Here is a 14,655-nt window from a genome sequence, read left to right on the forward strand (position 1 = left end):
GCCAAACACAACCAGGGGAAAGTTTCGTAAATGATGTAGGAAAGAGTTTTTCTCCCCTGTGATATGCTTTTTTTAAAGTTCTTAATTTTGTTTTGGAGTTCTCCTACAATAAATTCGATACGACCAGCTGACAAGTGTCCAAAAGCATTTTAAACTAAAAAAAAACAAGACCATCTATCTCTTTCATCTTTCTTTTAATGTAGGAAAGTGTTTCTCCTCTGATTTTTTTTCTTTATGTTTTAGCTTTCTTAAAAAAAGTTTTAAAAACAAGTTGATATCCATCATCAGAGACATTGAACAAATATACAAAAAAAGCACATTTCTCATCCGTGTCCCTACCCCCCTGGTTAGTTCCGCTTTAGTCTTCCAGATTTTCCTTTTATGAATTCTGGATCCACGTTGATTCCCTTTAGTCCCCCAAGTCTCTATTGGTTTTCCTTTAATCCTTAAAATTACCTCTATAGTTTTTCTGGATCCCCCTTGGTTCCCCTTTAGTCTTCATATATCCCCCTTGGTTCTCATTTAGTCCTCCTTGGTTCCACTTTAGTCCTCCTGGGTTCACCTTTGGTTCTCCAGGTTTCTCCTTTATTCCTCCTGGATAGCCATTGGTTCCTTTTAGTCCTCTTAGGTCTTTGTTTGTTCCCCTTTAATCCTTCAGATTTCCCTTTTAGTTTTTCTTAATCCCCTTGGTTCCTCTGTAGTCCTCACAGATCCCCCTTGGTTCTCATATAGTCATCTTTGGTTCCCCTTTAGTCCTCCTTGGTTCCCCTTTAGTCCTCCTGGGTTCCCCATTCACTGCTTCCCATTTAGTTCTCTCAGGTCCCCCTTGGTTTCCTTTTAGGCTTCCTGGGTTCCCATTGGTTTACTCTTAATCTTTTCAGGTCCACGTTGGTTCCTGTTTAGTCCTTCTAATTCCACCTTGGTTCTCCTTCAGTCCTCCTGGGTTCCCACTTAGTCTTCCAGATTTCTCCTTTATACATCCTGGATAGCCATTGGTTCCCTTTAATTCTCTCGGATGTATATTTTTCTCCTTTAATCCTTCACATTCCCCCTTTAGTTTTTCTGGATCCCCCTTGGTTCCCATTTAGTCTTCCTTGTTTCCCTTTTAGTCCTCATTGGTTCCCCCTTAGTCATCCTGGGTTACCCATTAGTCATCATTTAGTCTTCCTGGCCCCACCTTGGTTCCTGTTTAATCCTCCTGGGTTCCGCTTTAGTCCGCCTTTAGATCTCCTGGGTCCCCCTTGGTTCCTGTTTAGTCCTCCTGGGTTCCTGTTTAGTCCACCTGGGTTCCCGTTTAGTCCTCCTGGGTTCCCCAGTAGTCCTCCTAGGTCAGCCTTGCTTTCCATTTAGTTCTCTTGGGTCCCCATTGGTTTCCTTTCAGTCTTCCAAGGTTCCCCTTGGTTCACCCTTAGTCCTCCTGGGTTTCAGTTGGTTTCTGTTTAGTTCTTTCGGGTCCACCTTGATTAACACTTACACTTCTACAGTTCCCCATGGTTCCCCCTTTATCCTCCTGGGCCCCCTTTGGTTCCTCTTTAGTTCTCCTGAGTTCCCCTTCAGTCCTCCTGAGTTTCCCTTCAGTCCTCCTGGGTTCCCCTTTCGTCCACCTTGGTACCTGTTTAGACCTCCTGGGTTCCCCTTTAGTCCAACTTGGTACCTGTTTAGACCTCCTGGGTTCCCCTTTAGTCCACCTTGGTACCTGTTTAGACCTCCTGGTTTCCCCTTTGTCCACCCTTAGTCCTTCTGAGTCCCAGTTGGTTCCTGTTTAGTCCTTTTATTTCCACCTTGGTTCACACCTATGGATCTATTTTGACAATCCATGTGCAAAGTCCAAAGCGCAGGGCGCAAACGCATTAAGGGCGTGTCAAAATCCACTTTTGCTATTTTAAGGATGGAAAAATCTGCTTTGCGCTGCGGCGCATGGTCTAACAGGGGTGAGCTTATTTCCTAATGAGTTATGGGTGTGTTTTGAAAATAACCCAATCTCATTTCCCATTCCCTTTAAGAGTCAGTTGAGCCGCAGCATAGCGCATTTGCTATTCACATGGCAAACTTTGTAAGTGGAAAAACTGAATGGTTCACTAGAGAGAAAACAGTTAAACAGAGCATCTACAGCGCAAGAATGAGAGATGAGCCTCCTCATTGTTTACCTTCTCTTTCACTCTTGTGGATAGAGAAATGTGTTTTTAACGCACAGACATCCATTAGACTATACATAATTAATTTTGTTTGTTAAGAGCAAAGATTTGTTTCAAAACTTTTTTTCGAAATTCACTTCTAGCAAGCAAATAAATAAACAATAATAATGAAGCGTGTTTAAAAAATTGAGTTATATACAAATACACATGCTGGTCTACATACCCCATATGGTCTAAAATCTGACAGGTGGGCAAACCTAAGCTAGTTTTTAATAAAACAAATATAAATATGCATATAATAAATAATACTGCTAATAATAATAACATTATACAAAAGCAAATTGTTATGAAAAAACTGAAAAAGCCCCCCGGGATAAAGAAGACATGAAAGTATGGTTTTTATATTTATGTAGGCTAAAAAATATAAATTTTTGTAATCAGTTAAACCTTTAATTCTTTTTAATTTGTAAGGATATTTGTGTATTGCTGAACACCCTGTGTGCATTATGCAATGTTGCAAGCTTGGCGCACTACTAACGCCCTCTGCGCTGGACAATAGAACAGCTTTGATCTGGTCTATTGAACACTAATCGTAACCGAAAATAGCAACGCACCAGCAATGCGCATCAACATGCCTCCTTTTTTAGACCACAACGCCTATGGGTGCACATATGAGCGCAAATGCATTTGCTATTTAAACAGTGTGGTGCAAAACGTCAAAACCACTCTTGCACCAAGCTGAAAATAGCAAACAACAATTCCGTCGTGCCTTGCGCCGGGTGTATGATAGGGCCCTTAGTCTTACATGGTCCCCTTTGGTTCCCCTTTCATCCTCCCAGGTCCCCCTTGGTCTCTTCCTTATCTTCTTAGGTCCCAAGGTAACAAACAATGAAAATGGATCCATTGAAGCTACTTGTTTTATTATGCTGCGTGTTCATGCAAGGTATTTTTTTTTTTTTTTTTTTTTTGTGAGTGGAAATCCTTCACTACAGCAAGGTAATCAGTGTTGCAGACAATACAAGTGAATCCATGATTTATTAGGGCATTAGTATTTTTTTATTGAACTATCATGTTCATTTTTCCAATCCACTAGTCACAATTGAAAACTAGACCTACATGTCTTGTATAATGTAGGATAACACTAGATGAATAAATATATGAATGTAATAAAGAAGTATCTGAGTCAAGACAGAAGTTTTTTTTTTTATTATTATTATTATTTATTTATTTTTGTTCTTTACTGAATGTGGCCTCCAGCCTGTGCACGTGTCAGTGCTGTTCACATTTGGGTCCAGTTCTGTTTGAAAATAACTTCCATTTTACAGTATCAATTCAACCTCAAGTCTTTTGAAGTGGGTTTGCTTTTTAAAATGCATGAAACAGCACTTTCTTGACATAAATTGTACTCTTTCCATGCATGTTCGTTTTGTTTGGATTCAAACACATACAGACCATACATATTTTTGAACAAACCTTGCTAAATATTGCTAAATAACATTCTTTTATGAAGTTTAGATATTTGACCTACATATTAGAATGCAATGTATAGTTAATACCTTTCATATTTTTGCCCTTTTTTCAATGTATTTTAGAGTTAAAGGGCAAGTTTTGGGGACCTAGTATGAAGTTTTCATACATGAATACATTGATAAGTCATCCACCATGCATGCAAACATATAAATAAGTTAGGAATATATTGGTCAATGCTTGCCTAGAAACTTAGGTAACACTTTATTTTGATGGTCCATTAGAGTATTAGCAGACTGTCTGCTTAAAGGTTCAGGACACACTGGAGAACTTTTTTTTTTTAATATTAACAGATTTGTGTATGTTGAGCATCAGTTAAGACAATGTTAGCACCTGTCAGCTTTAATTGTGGGGAAAACTGGATAATTTTGAGCTTTTGTCAGCTAATTTCAACTACCGGGTTTAAAATTATTTTTGGGGCGGGATCAAAATCGGCGACGTAGCGCAGTACTGCAAGTGCAATGATGATGCGTCGGTTTCTCATTATTATTCATATCGGAGTTTTCGTATCCTATGAGAAGAGCCGGCTGCTTAATTATTCATGAGACCTGCCAGAGTCAAGCCCGAGCTGTGAGACACGCCACAGTATTTAGCCGTTCATGAAGGCTCGTATGCTTTTGTTTCCATGATCCACGGGGTTCGTTGCATGTTTTTCCCCGCGATCTTGTCAGGGCCAATCATACAGCAAAGCTGCTAGCATTTTTGTCGGGAGAGCAGCACGAGAATGAAAGAATGGCGGACGCTGTCTTTTATCAGGAGTTCGTTCACATTCAGACACATCACTGTGCTTCTGTGTTTGCCTAAATCCTCCAGATTACCAGCAGGGCTAATGGGTAAAATAGACAGGTCAGGAGACCTGCTGCACTGAGTCTGCTGGATACGGGGATTGAGGAAGAAGTCCTCATTTATAGTGTTCATATCACATGAACACATCTTTATAATGATATAAATTGTGGTTATGTGCATATGAAATTACAAATAACAAATGTAGCAGGGCATTAAATCACTGTTCATTTCTTTGCATTTTAACTTTGTAAACTATAAACGCATGCGTCTCCTCACGGTTTGTCTCAATTAGTGAGCTAACTGACAACAACAGTTGTGCTCACGTTCTCCCCTGCTGGCCACGCCCACTCCTGCCTGATGCTCGCGGAGCTCCACGACCATTAATCATGCATCTTTTGAAAAAATTCTGAAGTAGACTTTAACCGAAAGTGGGGGGTGTCACGGCCCTTTAATATAAGTTGATATTGCTGCTAAGCAGACTTTTAACTGACAATAAGAAACTTTACAAATACATGTCAACTTACACTAACCCTAACCCCAACAGTGTACTTATAATCTAATGAGAATTAGTTTGCATTGTAGATGCAATAACTTACACTAAACAAACAGACCATCAAAATAAAGTGTGACCAAAACTTAATAGCACACATCTCTCCATAGGTTATATAGTTTATTATTTATGCGGGTAGCACAACCAGTGCAGAAGAGTTCCTCACTTAAATCCTAATATTCAGTGTTTGGAAAATTATAGTATTTAACACCACTTTTCAATTTTCTATCAACTTCCTGTTGATGGCTGGCTTTTAAACTCATTCTGTGAACTTTAATAATTTCAAAGCGGTCTCATTGCCGAAGCGATTACGCTATTAGCTGTAAAATGGTGTAGCGGCGCAGAGAAGTCAAAGATGAATGGCCTCACAAACACTGTTGTTAAAAATACCCAATGGCCTGCACATTAAAAAGAAAAAAAGAAAGATGGATTTGCCCTCCTCCTGCCAGCAAAGTAATGTTTGGCGCAGCCGCAGTGATGCTAGCACTGAGCCGATTGATATGTGTCTTTCCTAGCACAGTGTGGCTAATGGTGTTAACGTGCTAGCAGCTATAACCTAGTGCAGAGTGCAGAAAAAGCACACAGAATGAAAAAATAAAATCTGTTTAGCTTTGCAGTGTGGGACAGATCTGTCTTTAGCATGTAAAACTAGCTGTTGTGTGCATTTATGATGGCTCGAGAAAGCCTAGCTGCAGGCTAAAAACAGAAACGAAGAAATCTTATCACTTGTGAGGTCTGTCAGTGAGATATGACTTTTTTTTCCTTATGGATATTTCTAATTCTGTCTGCAGCCTAAAGTGGTTGACTGGTCTTATGTCATTTAAGCTATTTTGGTGGATTTTTTTAGCCTAGTCAATTAGGTTTTGAGAAAGATTAGCTTGTTAGCTAACTCTTTTCTCCCCGCCTGACCAGATCTATCTATCTATCTATCTATCTATCTATCTATCTATCTATCTATCTATCTATCTATCTATCTATCTATCTATCTATCTATCTATCTATCTATCTATCTATCAAAAGAATCTTAGATGTAGCATCAAAGCTAATGTAATCTGATTGAAGTGTGTCATTATCTTGGCCATTAACACTCTGAGCAGAATATCGGATCATCATAGACTGTCTGCTAGTTACTGGTCAGCCTGATGGTCTAATCAAGCGCATTTGCCTGTACTTCATTGATTCAGACCTGACTAATCATGGCTTCGCCTTGATAAATTATTCAATTAATTTGCGCAACGATTCCCCCCTCCTCCTGATGTAGCCATCACCATCATAATAACCCCTCTCGCAACCACAGGACATTTGAAAATGGTTTATGTCCAGTGCTTGTGGTTATCGAACAGCAACCCCAGGCAACACACTAGAGTATTCCTCGATCTTTATAACGTGTGCGACATCAATATCGTGATTAGGTGTCCTCTCCACCTCTGTCTCCAGTGCCCTGCTTTAAACATTGAATTATTGATGCATTTGCAATATATTCACCAGGATTCTGCTGGTAATATTAAAACAAGCAACACTGCACACATGGACAAAAAAATACTACAGTACTTTATAGTAAATCATAGTCATTTTAAACCATACTATAGTAAAGTACTTGTAAATAGTTGCTAACTACAGTGATGTAATAATATACTTTTACCCAATACTATAATTTTCAACAACTATTTATTATACTACTCTACACCACAGTTTATTCATTCATTCATTTTCTTTTCGGCTTAGTCTCTTTATTAATCAGGGGTTGCCACAGCGGAATGAACCACTTACTTATCTAGCATATGTTTTACACAGCGGATGCCCTTCCAGCTGCAACCCATCATTGGGAAACATCCATACACTCTCATTCACATACACATACACTAAGACAATTCACATATGGCGTATGTATTTGGACTGTGCAGGAAACCCATGCGAACACAGGAAGAAGATGCAAACTCCACACAAAAATGCCAACTGACCCAGATGAGATTAGAACCAGCAACCTTTTTGCTGTGAGGCGACAGCGCTACCCACTGTGCCACCCTACGTCACAGTTTATTGTATTAAAACTAAAATATACTGATGCATTTCTATAAAATTTATGAGTCTACTATAGTTAATATTACAGTACATCGTGTTAAAAGTGTTGTAAGTACTAGAATATATACAGAATAATTTAATCAGGGACAAATTCAAGACTTTTTAAGACCTTTTTAATACCATCAAGGATGAAATTTTAGACTTATATTGGGCCAAACACTAAGGATTTTTGTTATGGTCCACACAGTAAAAAAATAAAAAATAAAAAAATCTGTAATTTTACGGTTTATTAAAATAATGGCGATTATATTACAGAAATTCACTGTAAAATAATGGATATTAAATTACAGAAAATTAAATATAGAGAAAATTTCTGTGATTTAATATGCGTTATTTTACAATATATTTCTGTATTTTATTGGCGTTATTTTATTTATTTTTTTTTTTTTTCGGCACCCCAGTTACCGGAAAAAAACATAAGATTAAAATAAATCTAAATATAACGTAGAATAACGCATATTAAATTACAGAAGTTTCCTTATATTTATGTACAGTGCAGCAATAAAAAATAAATAAATAAACACTTGACCATTAAATTATTATTATTTTTTTTAATCTAATTAGTTATTTCTTAGCAACATATTTTAATTACTTAAATAAATACTTAAAAAAAGACGTATTATTTTAAAAGGTCTGTTTGTGTCAAAACAAGCAGACCTTTAACATAACGTCAAATAAAACTTTGATAAACTAAATGTATGCACAAACAGATTGTTATATTATTAGTTATGAATAAAGTTTTGATAAAAGTTTTATTGAGTTGTATTGTCAGTGAATAGATGTGTGTTGGATCGACTGGTAGCTTTGCATAAACAAAGAAAAATTAAGACCCATTTAAAATGATTCAAGACTTGCAAGAAAATATTTTGATGAATTAAGAGACTTTTTAATTTAGTTTTTGGAATTGAAGACATTTTAAGACTTTTTAAGAGCCTGCGCACACCCTGTTTAATGTTTAAAGACAGTAGTATTTAGTATAAACTTTTTAAAAAAAGTTTATGAGGAATCCGATGGGAATGATTTAAGTTATTAATATTAGATCATCCGTGTTTCTAAAACACAATCTTAATGACTTTTGGAAATGAGAACATTCATATTTTTATTAGTGGGTATGATTTCAATTTCAGTAGCTACATTTTTAGACCCTGTACTATAAGTATAGTCCTCTACGTCTAAAACATTTACTCATTCAGTTTCCTTCGGCTTGGTCCCTTATTTACCAGGGGTTTGCCACATAGACCGCCAACTATTCCAGCATATGTTTTACGCAGTGGATGCCCCTCTAGCCGCAACCCAATATTGGGAAACACCCATACATCTCCCATTTACACACTAATACACCAATTTCATTCAATTCACCTATGGCGCATGTCTTTGGACTGTGGGGGAAACCAGAGCACCCTGAGGAAACCCACACCAACACAGGGAGAAACTCCACACAAAAATGCCAACTGACCCAGCTGGGACTCAAACTAGCGACCTTCAAGCTGTGAGGTGACAGTGCTGACCACTGAGCCACTAATATTTCATCATTTATTCCTTTTACTTTCGGCATAGTCCTTTTGTTAATCTAGGATCGCCACAGCAGAGTGAACCGACAACTTATACAGCTTATGTTTTATGCAACGGATGCCCTTCCAGCTGCAACCCAGTACAGGGAAACATCCATACACACTCATTTACACACAAACACTACGGACAATTTAGCTTACCCAATTCACTTATAGCTTATGTGTTTGGACTGTGGGGGAAACCGGAGCACCCAGAGGAAACCCACAACAGCATGGGGAGAAGATGCAAACTCCACACAGAAGCGTCAGCTGGGACTCGAATCAGTGACCTTCTTGCTGTAAGGCGACAGTGCTAATCATTAAGCCACCAATATTTAATTAAAATGATGCGAGAAATATATAATTCATCTCTTTTTTATTGAAAATGGATTCGATACACTTAGATTATTATTGCATTAAAGCAACATCTATGGTGGGCTTTTTTTTCTCTACAGAGCTGTGTTTACTCTAGAAACGAGCATATATTGTGAAATGGCGCTTTTAAACAGACATCAATGTGGCACAGGGGACGCATAAATGTACTTGCAAAGAAATCGCAATTGCGAAGAACAGTGTATGATGCTTGCAAATGTTATATTTTTTTGAGAGAAAACCGGCCTTCTGATTCTCAAGCACAGCTGATCCTACTGTACCAGAGGGAAGAGTGCAGGACATCATTTGTGCTGAGGAAGAAGTCAAATGAATCCAGCTCTTCCAGAATTTGATCATGCATCTATTTCGGTGGGTTTTTATCCTCATCCGCCAAGTATAATAATAATAACATTGTCCATAATTTTTTGTATTAAACAAAACCAGTACACTTCAATAAGACCTTCAGGACAATGCTTAACCTTGAACGTCACACACTCTTGATCAATTTGTACACTATATATTTTTTTAATTGTTTATTCAAAAGTGTTGATTATATATGTGGTTTGCACATTATTTCCAGGCAGTTTAAAGGGGTGGGGTGTGTGGCATGGCAAGCCTAATCTTGTCACACACGCACACACATCACACACAAAGACCCCTCTGTTTGCCTGTCTTTCCGCACAATGGCACGCCACCCTTGATTTAAATCAGCAAGAGCAGCATGTGTTATCGAAGCACAGGCGCATACTTCACCATTCCACGAATAACAACACTGGCAGGCACAAACTGAAAGGTAACACATGAACAGATGAGATTTAAACCAACTAATACAACTAATTGTTGTATGACGACATCGATATATGTAGTTAAATCAGCTTGGGCCACGACATACTTACATTTACTTATTAATTTCAGGCATAAATGTGCATTTTATTGGTTGAGAAGTCTAGGATAATGGCCTACATGCTTGTTCTGATGCCTTTTAGTAGTGTTTAGTTATTCATGTTCTTGATTTTCCCTCTCAAAAAGCAGAAGGATATCAACAGTCGTGTCATTTCAGCTTTTATCTGATCGCACAAAACAGAGATCTTAGAGTGTGCTTTCGCCTTTCTGCTTACTCTCCTATGTGCAGTCGGTGGGAAAGAGAAGCAAGTAATAATACAACTCGAACAATAAAATCAATTTCCCAACGTGTGGCAAAACACAAAGCACGGTTCTTACAGTGTTTTCGACCATCTTCTTTCTGTTAAAGGAAACGTGCAGCACAGTCACGTGCATCAATGAGACCAAAATCAATCAAAACCCCAATTAAAGCAAAGCATGAAAAATAAGTCATTAATATTATTTAAACATGAAAAGATTTGGGAGGCATGGTGGCTCAGTGGTTAGTACTCTCGGCTCACCATAGATATATACATTAGATGTCGCCTGGCCTATTGTTGTCTATTGGACGGAATGCGTCAATATCGTCGCCATCTTGGTACAGGGTAGCGCTCCTTTGAAATGAATGCGGGACCAAGGTACAGTGGAGGACTGTGGCCATCCAAAGTTTTCCTAGATGTTAGTATGTAATTTTTTTTCTAATTACGAAAATTATAATTTTACATCACTTTTCTACATTGATGGATCAGTGACCGCACGGGCATTCCTGACAAAAAGCTTGTGTTTGTGTGTACAGAAATGTACTATTCACCCTCCCTGTTAAATTTGATCAAATTATGTCCGGAAACACACCTCCTCTCCTGCCTTCACTTCTCATACTGACGGAGAGAGTGATTTGTTTGTGAATGAATCCCCCGAACGACTCTTTCACTAGCCGACAGTAATACAAGTTTCTGGCAGCGCAGCATCTCGTTGTCATATTTCTTTTGCATTGTTTGCTGATTTTATTCAAGAAAACTAGCATAAGCCGAGTGTTTAGTGCGAGTAGGAGCTGCTTTGCTTTATGGTGAATTCAGTAAGTGACTGTTACCATCAATAATGTTACCTGTTAAGCACAAAAGTTCAGAACATACAAAAACAGAAAAAAAAACGTAATATTACCTATGAAATGTTCTGCCTTTGTGCTTTGTTTTCTTTGTTTGCTCGTTACTACACCCGTAGACAGCGCTAAAGTCCCGCATCTTCACGTAATAACACTGTCTTGACTAGTGCGGTTGAATGACATTTGTCCTGGGAGCACTGTACCAATGTGCCGGCGCTATTGACGCATGCTCAGGGTCCTATGCGATATCTAGTGTATATATCTATGTCGCCTCACAGCAGGAAGGTCACTGGTTTGAGCTCTGACTGAGCCAGTTGGCATTTCTGTGTGGAGTTTGCATGTTCTCCTTTTGGCATGGGTTTCCCCCAGGTGCTCTGGTTTCCCCCACAGTCCAATCACATGCATATAGGTGAATTGAATAAGTAAAATTGGCCGTAGTGTAATGTATGTGAACCCTGCAGGCACAGGATGTCAACCTGACGTTATATTGACGTTGTACCCCAATGTCGTGGAGACGTTAGATTTTGTTTGGAAATGAAAATCGGGTTGACGTCAGAACGCAATGTCAAGCCGATGTCCAACGTCCAACCTAAAATAAACCAGATATCTATGTCTAATCATGTTAGACCAGACACAAGCAATCATAAGCACGTGTCCTCTTGAAATTAGTTTATAAATAAACTTCACTAAAACTGCGGTCACACTGGGTTTTTCCTCCCATAGACTTCTATTCATATGCACACGAATGCATCAGACCGGAACGCAGGGTCATGCGTTAAGTTTCGCAGGTTGCTGCGGTGCAAAGTTCAAGCTTGTTGATCTCTGACCTGCAAAATCGCACCATTTGACTGCGTGAGACCAATCGAGGATCAAACCATGACCTCTCGGGACAGAAATGTAAAATATGGAGCAATCGCTCACTTTTTTAATGTCTAATAATCTTGTTTAATCCCGCCCCTTTTCGCAGCGCCGCACGACAGAATATTGCAAGCTCAAACTCTAATGTGACTGAAGCTTTAGACTCAATAAGGTAAAAATGTTTTATTTATGAATGTTCCAAGAATCTTACTGCACAACTTACTTTTTCTGTCTTAAATATCTTAAAGGGTCACGAAACACCAAAACACATTTTTTGAGCTGTTGACAGTCGTATATGTGTCCCACACTGCTAAAAACACTATTAGGACACCTATATTTCACTAAAAAGTGTAAATCGGTTGTTTTTGCGTTAATTTAAGCAAATTCGTACTTCCTGTTTGAAACGAATTTTTGAAGCTGCGTCACGGTCATGAGATAATAGCGTGTATTCCAGCGTGCAGACTGGACGCCTGTGCCAGTGTGAGTCTTATTACGTCTTACAGTGTGCTGCATTAATGCATGAGTAAGGCTTGGTTCAAACCAATCAGCGCGCTCTATTGTGCAACTTCATTAATATTCATTAGTGTCACCGTGTTTACGCCACAGAGACGCCACGTTGTGTTGGCAAAACAAGCGTGAAGTGTTGCTTTTATAGTTTGCTGCCGTTAAGTTTTGTTTTCATTTTCTCTCTGTGAGAGCTCATCTGGATCACGTGTGGATTAACAGTGTACGCGACGCTCGACAACAATAACTTACGTGTCTAAGGAGGAACATTGTTTACCTGAGAGCTGTTCTCATCTGTAAACGCTGAGATCCGGATTCGCTTGTAACGTTAATCTTCTCTTCATAAAGATGCGGCTCTAGTTGTTGTTGATTGTCCTGTCTCTACAGATTTGGTAAGTGAGCGACCAGTGCTCTTTGTTTATTCAGTTTGTTCGTATCGAATTAAGTTAACTATTGCACTGAGTGCAAACATAGCACCGCATTTTGTGACCGGAATAACACACGCGGCTTTCTGACGCTACCTGCCGTGTGCATCTAAGTTTCCGGGAAATGCTGAGGTTTTTTTTCTCTCATTCGCCGTGCGGTATCAAACATTGCATGAAAAATACACGCTTAGAGCAGATCCTCGAATCAAATATCCCGTTTGTCGCGAGGGGCATGAATGAATTCCCTGAATGAAAGAGCCAAACCGCAGTTAAAGTCCACCATTTAATAATTTGGCAAATAATTCGACTACAGATGTCCATGTAGGTTAAACACCATCACTTTCTCATGTGTGTGTATTTTGACTGAAACTTGCGCGTGCCCAAATAGACACTCCCACACCATCCCACTTTAGTTCCTCCGACACTCCCCCCTAAACAGAGCTGGACACGCCCACTTTTCTGACTTTTTCCAAAGTAGAGGTGTGAAAACACCCTGCTGAAACGAGGGGGTTTCATGGCCCTTTAACTTTACATCAGAAGAAATCTTCTTAGCATACTGTAGATCTATTTAGCAATATCTGTGTTGAGGATTTGACATATTTTGTAACTTTATGGGTGCTTTTCATGACACTTGCTGAACTTTCTTGTATAAATATTCCATTTAGGTAGGTTTCAAAGATAGAACCTTCTTTCAGTGCTGAGGCAAGTCTGAGTATAACCCACATGCTTGGGTTTAAAAAATAAATAAATAATTTTCTCAAGAGCTATAATAATAATTCCTTACATTTATATACCTCTTTTCTGGACACTCAAGGCGCTTAATACAATTTTTTGGGAGGGGGTCTCCTCATCCACCACCAGTGTGCAGCATCCACCTGGATGACACGACAGCAGCCATTTTGCACCAGACCGCACACCAGCTGATTGTTGGAAAGGTAATTATGATAGAGGGTGTCCATGATAAACAGAGGCCAGGGGGCAAATGTGGGCAGAATGCTATGGTTAAACCTCTACTCTTTTTCAAAAGACATCCTGGGATTTTTAATGACCACAGAGAGTCAGGATCTCACTTTAAAATAAAGCTTTTTCTTAATGATATAGAGTTCTCATTAATATACTGGGGCATTAGGACCCACACAGACTACAGGTTGAGCACCCATGCTGACCTCACTAACACCATTTCCGGCAGGAAATCTAGCTCTCCCATGTGCTCTCCAATCCAGATACTGACCAGAGTCAGCCCTCCTTAGCTTGACCATGTGAGAGTTGCAGAGAGCTAGCTGCCCACCAGAGCATGCCAAAGCTAGAGGTGGTGATATACCAGGGGTGCTCAATCCTGTTCCTGGAGACCTGAACCAATTAATTAGGACCTGAACACCATGTGTTAATTACAGGCAGGTGTGTTTGATATGGGTAGCAACTGAAATCTGCAGGAAGGTAGATCTCCAGGAACAGGATTGTGCACCCATGCGATATACGCTTAACCATAAAGTCATGTCGGCCAATCAGAAGACTCAAAAAATGGTTAGTATTGGTTCCAGTTGGTTGCACCATTGAACGGATGTGCATATTGTAACATGGTACCCAATTTAAAGTCACACAATATGAATGACGGTGTGGTTTTAAATCTTCAACCTGACAGGAGTTTTCCAAATGTTTTGGTTTCAGTGGCTCTATTTTACGTTTGCATGTAGATCAGGGGTGCTCAACCCTGTTCCTGGAGATCCGTACTGCAAATTTCAGCTCCAACCCTGATCAAACACACCTGCCTGTAATTATCAAGTACTGTTCAGGTCCTAAATAATCAGTTCAGGTGTGTTTAATCAGGGCCAAACATCATAGAAAAAGTTGCCATTTTAAAAATACCTTTTTGTGTGGACAG

This window comes from Danio rerio, chromosome 22 (genome assembly GCF_052040795.2).
Source record: "Danio rerio strain M-AB ecotype USA chromosome 22, GRCz13ab, whole genome shotgun sequence".
NCBI classification, from domain to species: Eukaryota; Metazoa; Chordata; class Actinopteri; order Cypriniformes; family Danionidae; genus Danio; species Danio rerio.